The sequence below is a fragment of the Cibotium barometz genome, chromosome 29, assembly GCF_041138505.1.
Source record: "Cibotium barometz isolate CiBa-2024 chromosome 29, ASM4113850v1, whole genome shotgun sequence".
NCBI classification, from domain to species: Eukaryota; Viridiplantae; Streptophyta; class Polypodiopsida; order Cyatheales; family Cibotiaceae; genus Cibotium; species Cibotium barometz.
The window spans coordinates 52,530,117-52,537,470 of NC_141074.1; positions in this window are offsets into that span (position 1 = coordinate 52,530,117).

Consider the following 7,354-nt stretch of genomic DNA (forward strand, 5'->3'; position numbering starts at 1 on the left):
TTGGGTAAAGCTTATCGATGTGGACATTTGTAACCACAAGCGAGCAAGTTTGACTTTCCAGTCTTCTTCTTCTAGGTCTACTTAAGCCATGTTCACAGAGATTTACTTTCCTCTAAGTTTGGCTTGCCTTTCCCTTTGTTCTACCTTTTTTACCTCATTTTGGTTTTTTACCTTTTTGAGATGAATTTCTTGCAAGGCGTTCTACATAGTCTATAGTAGCATTACAATTTACTACCATTGAAATAACCTACCATTTTGATGTCATCAAGTGTTTCGATGCATACAACACCTTGTGGGGTTGTTTTAATTATAAGGAAGAGTCCTAGTCCTCTCTATTTAAGCTTCCTTTTGTGGTTTTTAATGCCATAAAGAAGGACCATATCCCCCTCATTTATCTCTTTTTCTTTGAGTTGGTCTCATCAAACCATTGCTTGTGCCTTAGTTTTTCTACAATCATGCCATATACAGCTAGACATGTTTCATCAAGTTTCTCAAGCTCAAAGAGTTGATCACTCAAAACATTCCCAGTGAGCCTTTCTTGTACCGCAACCCTTAATCTTGGCACCAAGAATTCCATAGGCATGACCATGTTAGTTCCATATGTTAAGTTGAAGGGTGTTGTGTTAATGGCCACTTTGTATGCTATCCAATAAGCCAAGAGTGCAGTCGGCAACTTCTATCTGAGTCATTTGTGACTCGCCTCTATAGTCTTGGTTAAAATGGCATGTAGAGTTTCATTAGTATTTTTTGCTTGGCCATTAGTGAGGTAATAGGGTGAGGATTTACATTGCATGACTGACAAATCTTATAGCAAGAATCGTATTGCCTTGTTTATGAAATGGATGCCATTGGTGCACTGACAAGCTCAAGAGGACACTTGAGTCGAGTGTGTCATTAGGGAAAAACGGAGCTCATTTTGGGGCCCTGTAAGAAATTCACTATTTTTCGATTTATTTCTCTCCTAAAAGATCTCAAAAATAATAAAATATGGAAACGTGGCTCAGAACTGTCAGTAAGGACCACTGAACTGTCAGTTCAGAAAAGAATAAGATAATCTTTTGTCTAACTAACACGATTTTGCATTAAATATCTCCTTAATTTTTTTTGTTTCTCGAAGATTTCGCATCTCTTTTGACGACGTGTGCAGGCCTCTCATAAAGAATCCATCATTGAACTTCATGATTGTATGGATACCGCCACACTTCCACAATTCATGTTACAAAAAGACTATGAGATTGACAAGCCAACTTTGCAACCTCAGAAGCACAAAAATGGCCGATACTAGTGAAGTACAATCTCAGAAGAAGCGATTATATCATCTTCACATCGACTTAGAAGAACAATATGCTCCAGCACAAAAAAGACGAAAGGATACGGTGCTAAATGCTCAACAACGGGAAAATATGAGAAGAGAAGGGCTCCAACATATTGACTTATGGTGTGATGGAAGTATATATCCAAAATGTCTAGTACAAAACTCTACACCTCCATTTGTCAATCCAACCACACTATTGAGGTTTGCGGGCGATGGACAAAATGGACTTCTTGGTTATATTTCAGCACAGTCTGCATTTGCAGAAACATATAAAACAATGTACCTACAAGAAAAGGGAGCCAGGATTCAAGAGATAGCTATTCGTGCAAAATTGGAGCAGCAGTTGCAGAATGAAATTGAGGAGCATTCAAAGAGTAAAAAAGAGTTAACAAGATCAAGAAGGAAGAGAACCATGCTTGGAGACAGACAACGAAGTAGGAAGATTAAAAACATTGCAAATTTGAAGGCTGGGACTGGTGGATGCAAGCGAAGAATTCAGGAAGCAAGGTTAGTTTGTAATTTTTTATTTTTTAAACTCAAAAATACTCTCAAATGACTATGTATTTTGTCCATTAATGCAAAACAGGATTGGAAGTGTTGAATAATATAGGCATATTGTGTTGTTACTATATTGTTACTATAGGAAATTATTGGAGCCTGCAAAAGAAAATATGGATCCCAACCTTCTTCCAGTTAAACAAATGAAAGGATTGCTTTCTTGTGGTGTAGCAAAAGGTTTGATTGAAGAAAAAAAATACAAAACAATCAAACGCAATGTTGTAGAGGACTTTATATCCAATAATCAAGTTGATGGTACTACAATCCAAGAGGCTCTTGATATTAGTGGAGTTAGCAGGAAGGGATATAGTTCGATTTTCCATGCGATATCCTCAACTTTGAGAGATCAAAGGATTAAACGAGTTTTACTGCCAAATCCAGCAACAGTGTGGAAGATAAGAGGTCATTTGAATGAAAGTATAGATGAGTTTATTGGACCATATATCCATATTGAAGATATATTTCATGGTGCTAAAGGAACCACCGTGTATGACCCTTGGAACAATATATTTGTAGATCTACAACAACTTCAAAGAAGAATGGTCGAGTTTTATGGAATAACATTTGAAGAGTGCAAAGGCATTTTGAAATTTGTTATCAAACTGGATGAGTGTGAGGTTGTAAAGGAAAAGAAAATGGAAAGGATTACTATCACATTGATGAATGGAGCACTTGATACATCATTGAATGAAGCGAGTTCGAAGTATTTTAGTGTGCAGTCGGAGAAACACATATGGTGGTTGGGCTCATTCCAGGTATGATCATTTTTTATTTCGTACTTGATTTTAGTCAATGTTTTCAAATCTTTTATAGTAAGACTTTTGTTTTGTATAATCACAGGTAAAGACAGAAGACCATGAAACACTAGATTGGGTGTTTCACCACACGGAAATACCAAGAATAATTAAAAGACAAGTGCAAGGAGAGAATCTCCATGTTGCAGGAAAAGGTGATTTTCAAGTAGAGTGGCACATGGCGGGGGATCTTAAAACACTTAAGTGCATGTATAACGTTAGTAAAGGAGGTAACTCAAAGTCTCCTTGTCTTTACTGCAAAGAATCAGCGCAAGTAATGGATTCTAAATGGTGGAAGAGAGCACCTAATAGAGATAAAGTTGACCCTGACTTCAAGGCCATTCTTGACATTCCACTATGTAATGTTCACATATGCACATGTATTGCATGCTCTATGTCGAATTATTGAGAAATTGGTATTTTTGTATATTGGATTTGCTTGGAAACTCCGTCCCGAAAGAAATAGAAAGGATGCTCTTCATGCATTGGAAAAAGTGTTATCCGATATAGGTCTGCATGGAGGTGATGTTCATATCACAAAGGATTTTAAAAAGTCTAGCAATGGCAAGGAGGTACCAATCAAGCCCTCTATTGGTGGTGTTAAGGCAAGAAGATTCTTGTCTCGACCCAAACACAATAGTAAGCAAGTAAGGCAAGGTAAAACAGTTTCAAGGATTAGTTATGGATTGTGGAAGCAAGTCCATAATGCCGTGAAAGATCATGAGGCAGATGGGGAAGCACGAAATGTGAAGGCAGAGGTGTGGAGGTCTCTTGATCAACTCTTCATGTTCTGTGACAATGTAACATGGACAAAGAGTGATTACAAGAACTTTGAAGAGGCAATAAAACATTTTGGGAAGTCAATGAAAGACGCATGGACAGCCTGCAATATAACTCACTACATGGTAAAGTGATGTCTTCTTTTTTTTACTTAAGTGTGATCCTCTTTTCTTTTATAACTTACTATGCATTCTTATGTCTTTGTGAAAACAGCATATCATCTACAACCACCTTCCCTATTTTGTCAAAAAGTATGGATACCCAGCAATTTGGTCTACCCAAGGCATGGAGAAGTCTCACTACATGGCACGTAATGCATTTTTCAGACACACACAACACTATGGAGGGAGTCAAAAGGCAAATAGTCTGAAGGAAGTCTTCCAATGGTTTTACCGAGGCATTCTACAAAGGCTGCATGCTAAAAGAAAAGTTGCTAGCTCCAAAGTCAAGCTTGCTTTTATTCTAGCCCAAAAGCAAAGACGAAGACAAACTTTGGACAATTCAATGGCAGCAGAGAGACATAGACAGTGGAGGGATTCGAAGATATTTAGAAACCATAAATGGACAAGTAAACATGAATAGCAGTTTGTAACTTATTGGTGTTATGTCCACATGTTTTCAAACTCAATCAATAGATTTTTATTCTGTGGAACAAGTGACTCTTGGTGTAATGCCTATATGTTTTGAGACTCCATCAAAAGTAAGTCTTTTGTGAAACATGTGATCTATATTAACAAGCATCAATACATCCATATATTAACACACAAAAAATTCAATCAATACTACTTAATTATGCTAGACATACTGTTGATCCTTACCAATAAAATACTGAGTGTCAAACACTTTTAGAAGCTTTTGAGTGTGGGAAGAGTACTGAAGTGTCTAAGGACAAGGAACTGATGAGGATCAAAGACTTTGTACAAATCAGTTCAACTTCAACATAATGTTTGTGCTATATTTGATGACTAAATCCTATTACTCCCAAGGCTTGCGAGTCGGAACTCTCTTTTTGAACTTGATTGGACTCTTTTTCTTCCTTATTGGCTTGATGTCGACTTTCTGTTTATCAATGCTTGCCTCTGTTGCTTGTCTGAGAGGGGTATCCTTGTCTTCAGCTATCTCCACATGTTCTTCTTCTTGGATTGTGTGGCCTGATGCAATCATGGGTGGCTCTTGAAACCTTATGAGCTTGTGTTTTCCATAGCCCTCTAGACATTTGGGCTCCTTAACACCACATGCTAATGCATAAGAAGTGTAAGACAAAAAGTAAGAGGCCCTAGAGGCCTGCTTATTCACATAATCCCCAAATATATCTATGGCGGACAACCTCTCTATTAAAATGATCTTTTCCTTTTGCCATGGAAGATCATGTCCACCTAATACCCTAGACAAACATTTAAAGAAGTAAACAATGGCTTCTCCATTGTTACTCAACTGCCTATGGTAAATCAAGATCTTAGCACTACCTAGATCATGAATATAATGAGCTAGGCTTGACATTTTGCCAAACCCAGCTGGCCTGCTTCCACTTGATCTCTGGAGGAATGTGTCATCCTCAATTTGTAGCTGCCATGTATCAAAAGATTATAGTGAGACAATGATACATAACTACAAAACATTTAAACACAACATAAAGTATTTGATTTAAAGTAATAATATCATACCCTCTCATTTTCATCAGCAACAAGAAGTTCATCTTTCCAAAGATTTATTCCTCTCCCCTCCAGTCCAGCCTCTTCTTTAAGTTTTTCCTTATGAAGTGATGAGAGATTCATAGCTTCCTGGGTGAGCTGGAAGGCAGCTTCATCTGGCTCTTGGAAACTTTCAGCCTCTTTGAAACAAATAGTAAGGGCCTCTGCAGGATCAAAGGTTGTTTCCAAAGCTAGCAGTCAATGGTCATCCTCTATGCCAACCTCCTTGTCAAGCCTTGAAGCCTGGGCAATAAGGGAAATGGCATAGTCCTCCCTCAAATTGAACATACACTCTATATCATGGAGGAAAACATAATCTTTACCACCAATCAAGACACCTGGAAGCATGGGCACTGCATAGTTGCTGCTCTGAACATCAAAGTCTTCAACTGGCTGTGCTGCCCTAAGAGTCTCAGTCCTTAGCTGAACAAGGTCAAGAGCAGCCACTTGCAGCCCCTCATCCTCGAGGTTGATATCTTCTTCCTGCTCTGCTATATCTGTTGCCATAGGAATATCCTCTTTTACCTCTGCTATAGATATATCTTCTTCTTCAGTCTCCTGCCCTTGCTCTTCTAGAGATTGCTGTTGGAAGACAATGTACATAAGGAATGCCATGTTTTCCTCAAGCACTCTACACTTTCTGGTGTGCAAGTTACAACTGAATTTATATTCCTCAGGCAGGCTTTCAAACCTTCTATTCACATGGTACCTCAGCTTGTCAATGGAGACAATATGATTTAAATGCACAAAAACCTTTTCACCTTCCACAATCCTTCCTGCCTCTGTCAGTTGTTTGAAGGTATCCCAATGGTCTGAAAGGAAATCTCTGTGATGGTCCAAAAGAGAGCTCATAGTGAACTCCCTGTTGAAAATACTGTGGTATATGTGGAAGTTCCTTTGAGCCTTGCACTTGTGAAGAAAGTCAAATAGGAGCAAATCTGGAGATTTGTCCTCTTCTGGTTCCCTTTGTTTTGAAAGGGAAGACTCAGCTTTCTGCTCTAGTCTCTTGCTTTTGCCTGAAGCAAAATTTATATAACATGAATTCTATATGCTCACATATGCAATCAGATAATGTATAGGATATCACCAAACAAAACTCTTCATCAGCACACATGAATCACCTGGTGATTGCTGTGGTCTGAGTATAGCAGCAGAGAAGTCCAACTTCCTCTTGAAAGGAGGGGCCTGAGGATCAACTGTTCCAAAGCAGAAACATTTCTCATCATCAAGAAAGACATCTCCATGGACATAGAAAGCAAAACAATGAGCAAACAGTAAAAACCAAAAGAGACACAAGACTTTGCAACAAAACGCGATGCAGAACCATTTGAAAAATGTAAAGTGTTCTCCTCGCATTTTATTGCAAATTCTGAATTTCTACTGACATCCACTTCCAATCTAATGCTAGGGATATCTCACAATGTTCAGGACAGTAAATGATGCAAGGAGGAATTCCCCAATGCAAAAGAGATTAAAAGAAGGAGAAAAAAGAAAAACTAGAACAAATATCAGAATTTGCAGCAAAACGCGATTTGGAGCATTTGGAAAACATAAACCTGTCTAATCGCATTTTGTTGCAAAATTCTATATCCTACTCATATCCATCTCTAATCAAATCCTAGGGTGATCTGCCAGATTTCTAGGCACTGAGATTTAAGAATTCTACAGATGGAAGAAACATATGTCAGAAAACATTGGAAATGGTATAGATCTCTGACCTTTCTTTTCCTCTTCCATACTGATGGAATAGCCCTGGAGATTGTCCTGCTCTCTTCCAAAACTGAGCTGTAGCACTGGTAACCTGGAGATCTGGTAGTGGTAGTAGTCTTCAGACAGGTTGCAGAGTGGATGGAGTGTGTTGGATAGAAAGTGGTCAAGGTGGGAGAGAAGAGGATGATGGGAGGGTGCTGGCAGGGATGGAATACGGGGAGGGAAAAGTGTTAATGGATCTAATTATGAAATCATGATTGGCACAATTTCCAAGGCAAAAAGTGACCCACAAATTTAAAATCCCAAAAGATTTGGTGGGACCCACACGTGTTAAAAAACGACTATATCTCACACGTGTGGTATTAATAACTCCATTATTTGTATTTTGTAATAATCTACTCTCCTAACTCAGTTCTCTTGCATCTCTACCTCTCTACTCCACACCATCAGCATCCAGACCAACAGCAGAGATTCATACCCAGCACAGGATACTCATCATCAGCACA